The 3,898-nt window shown below is 33.7% G+C and overlaps 1 pseudogene; it reads left to right on the top strand.

Moving 5' to 3' along the window:
• Positions 1-1,123: 1,123 nt before the first annotated feature.
• Positions 1,124-1,522, top strand: LOC132514325 (large ribosomal subunit protein eL32-like; annotated as a pseudogene).
• The last annotated feature ends 2,376 nt before the right edge of the window (positions 1,523-3,898 follow it).

Raw genomic sequence — 3,898 nt, 5'->3', positions numbered from 1 at the left:
AAAAGGAAAAATCTCATTGGTAAAACCAATTATACAGTGAAAGTAGTCTGCATATAAACCTCATGGTAACCACAAACCAAATATCTATAATAGATAAACACACAAAAGGAGGAAGGAATCCAAACATGATACTAAAGATAGTCAGCAACCACAAGGGAATAGAGCAAAAGAAGAAGAAACAAAACAGAACCACAAAAAGAACAGGGAAAGAATTTAAAAATGACAATAAGTACATACCTGTCAAACATTGCTCTAAATGTAGATGAACTAAATACTTTAATCAAAGAGAGTGGCTGAATAGATTTTTTAAAAAGACCCATATATATGTTGTCTACAAGAGAGTCACTTGAGATTTAAAGACACACAGTAACTGAAAATGAGGGGATGAAAAAAGTTATTTCATGCAAATGGAAATAAAAGTACATTTGGAGTATCTATACTTATATCAGATAGACTTTAAAACAAAGACTGTAACAAGAGACAAGGACATTACATAATGATGTAGGGATCAGTCCAAGAAGAATATAACAATTGAAAATATATATGTACCCAACATAGGAGAACCTAAAGGCATAAAGCAAATATTCACAGATAAAAAGAAAGACATTGACAATAATACTAGGGAATTTGAACACCCCACTTATATCTAAGGGCAGATCATCTAGACAGAAATCAATAAGGAAACACTGGCTTTAAAAATCACATTACAAAAGATGGACTTAATAGATATATAAAGAACAGCCCATCCCAAAGCAGAGAGAATACACATTCTTTTCAAGTGAACAAGGAACATATTCCAAGATAGATCACATGCAAGGCCACAAAACAAGTCTCAGTAAATTTAAGAAAACTGAAATAATATCAAGTATCTTTTCTGACCACAATGCTATGAGTCTAGAAATCAAACACACACACACACACACGCACACACACACAAAGACTGCAGAAAACCATAAATATATGGAAGCAGTATACTACTAAACAACCAAATGGTCAATTAAGAAATCAAAGAGAGAATCAAAAAATATCTGGAGACAAATGAAAACACAATGATCCAAAATCAATAGTTTGGCTTTTCCTCAGCACTGCCTACAGAGATGACAACCATCACAAACTCAGCATCATGGCTGCCCTCAGACCCCTTGTGTAGCCCAAGATCATCAGAAAGAGGATCAAGAAGTTTATCCAGCACCAGTGAGACCAATACGTCAAAATTAACTGTAACTGGTAGAAACCCAGAGGCAGTGAAAACAGGGTGTGCAGGAGATTCAAGGGTCAGATCTTGACGCTCCACATCTGTTATGACAGCAACAAGGAAATAAAGCATGTGTGCTTCTGGAAGTTCCTGGTCCACAATATCAAAAAGCTTGAAGTGCTTCTAAGGTGCAAAATATCTTCCTGTGCTGAGATTGTTCACAATGTCTCCTCCAAGAACTGCAAAACCACTGTGGAAAGAGCAGCCCAGATGGCCATCAGAGTCACCAATCTCAATGCCAGCCTGCATAACAAAGAAAATGAATAGATAGCTCAGGTGCATATTGTGTTTGTGTTAATAAAACCACAAAACTCAGAAAAAAATCAATGGGATGAGCAAGAGTGATTCTAAGAGGGAAGTTATAGCTATGCAGGCCTACCTCAAGAAACAAGAACAATTTCAAATAAACAATCTAAACTTACACCTAAAAGAACTAGAAAAAGAAGAATCAACAAAACCCAAAGTTAGTGGAAAGAAATAATGAAATCAGAGCAGAAATATACAAAATAGACTAAAAAAAAAAAAAAGAAAAGAGAAAAGATCAATGCAACTAAAAGCTAATCCTTTGAAAAGATAATCAAAATTGGTAAATCTTAGCCAGAATAATGAAGGAAAAAAGAGAGAGGACCCAAATCAAAAAAGTGAAAAGGGAGAAGTTACAGCTGACACCACACAGATATACAAAGGATTACAAGAGATTACTACAAACAATTATATGCCAATTAAACAGACAACTTAGAAGAAATGGACAAATTCCTAGAAATTTACAAAATCCCAAGACTGAAATAGGAAGAAATAGAAAATATGAAGAGACCGATTATCAGTAATGAAATTGAATCAGTAATTTAAAGCCTTCCAACAAACAAAAGTTGAGGGGGAATGACTTCTACCAAACATTTGAAGGAAAGTTAGCACCTATCCTTCTCAAATTGTTCCAAAAATTTCAGAGGAGGGAATGGTTCCAGACTTATTCTAGGAGATCTGCATCACCTGACACCAAAACCAGACAAGGTTATCACAGGAAAAGAAAATTGCAGGCCAATATCACTAATGAATATAGATGCAAAAATCCTCAACAAAATGGTAGTCAATTGAATTCAGCTATACATTACAAGGATCATACATCATGACCAAGTGGGAGTTATCCCAGATATACAAGGATGGTTCAGTTTCCACAAATCAATTAATGTGATACACCACATTAACAAATTGAAGAATAAAAATCATATGATCATCATAATAGATGCTTTTGACAAAATTCAATATCCACTTGTGATAAAATTCTCCACAGAACAGGTACAGAGACAATATACTTCAACATAATAAAGGCCATGTATGACAAGCCCACAGCAAACACCATACTCAACAATTAAAAGATGAAAGCATTTCTTCTAAGATCAGGAATAAGACAAGGATGCCCATTCTCACCACTTTTATTCAAACTAGTATTGGAGATCCTAGCCATGACAATCAGCAAAAAAGAAATAAAAAGAATCCAAGTTGGAAAGGAAGAAATAAAGCTGTCACTGTTTGCTGATGACATGGAAATAGCATGATGACATGCTATTAATGGAAAATCCTAAAGACACCACTAAAAAACTACTAGAACTCATCAATAAATTGAGAAAGGACCAGAACACAAAATTAACATTAAAAATCTGTTGCATTTTTGTACACTAATGAGAAAGAGAAATAAGAAAACAATCCCATTTGCAATCACATCAAAAAAGAATAACATACCTAGGAATAAGTCTAACTAAGGAGGTAAAAGTCATGTACTCTGAAAACTGTGAGACACTGATGAAAGAACTTAAAGACTACATCAATGGAAAGATATACTGTATTCATTTATTTGAAGAATTAACACTGTTAAAATGATCATTCTACCCAAGGCAACCTACAGATTCACTGCAATCCTTATCAAAATACTAATTAAATTTTTCACAGAACTAGAATAAATAATTCTAAAATTTATATGGAAACACAAAGTACCCTGAATCACCAAAACAATCTTGAGAAAGATGAACAAAGCTGGAGGTATCATGTTCCCTGATTCCAAACTCTACTACAGCTACAGTCATCACACAACACTTGTTTGGCACTAGCACAAAAACACACACATAAATGAATGGTTCAAAACAGAGAGCCAAAAAATAAAGCAATGTTTATATGGGCAATCAATTCTATGAGAAAGTAGGCAAAAATATCCAATGGGGAAAAGACAGCCTCTTTAATAAATGATGTTGAGAAAACTGGACAGGTACATGCAAAAGAATCAAACTTTACTACTTTCTCACACCATATACAAAAATTAACTAAAAAATTATTAAAAACTTAAATGTAAGACCTGAACTCATTAATCTCAAAGAAGAAAATATAGGCAGTATGCTCTTTGACATCAGTCCTAGTAATATTTTTTGTATGTGTCTCCTTAACCATGAGAACTAAAAGCAAAAATAAACAAATGGGACTGCATCAAACTAAAGAGCTTTTATTCAGCAAAGGAACTATCTATAAAACAAAAAGTCAACTACAGTATGGGATGAGATATTTGCAAATGATATCTGACATTGTCTTAATGTCCAAATCATACAAAGAACTCATATAACTCAACTTCAAAAACAAGCAACCTGATTAAACAAT

Source organism: Lagenorhynchus albirostris, unplaced genomic scaffold, assembly GCF_949774975.1.
Source record: "Lagenorhynchus albirostris unplaced genomic scaffold, mLagAlb1.1 scaffold_141, whole genome shotgun sequence".
In the NCBI taxonomy this organism is placed as follows: Eukaryota; Metazoa; Chordata; class Mammalia; order Artiodactyla; family Delphinidae; genus Lagenorhynchus; species Lagenorhynchus albirostris.
Note: the sequence above shows the minus strand (reverse complement) of the source record. Positions and strands in the feature narration are given on the sequence as shown.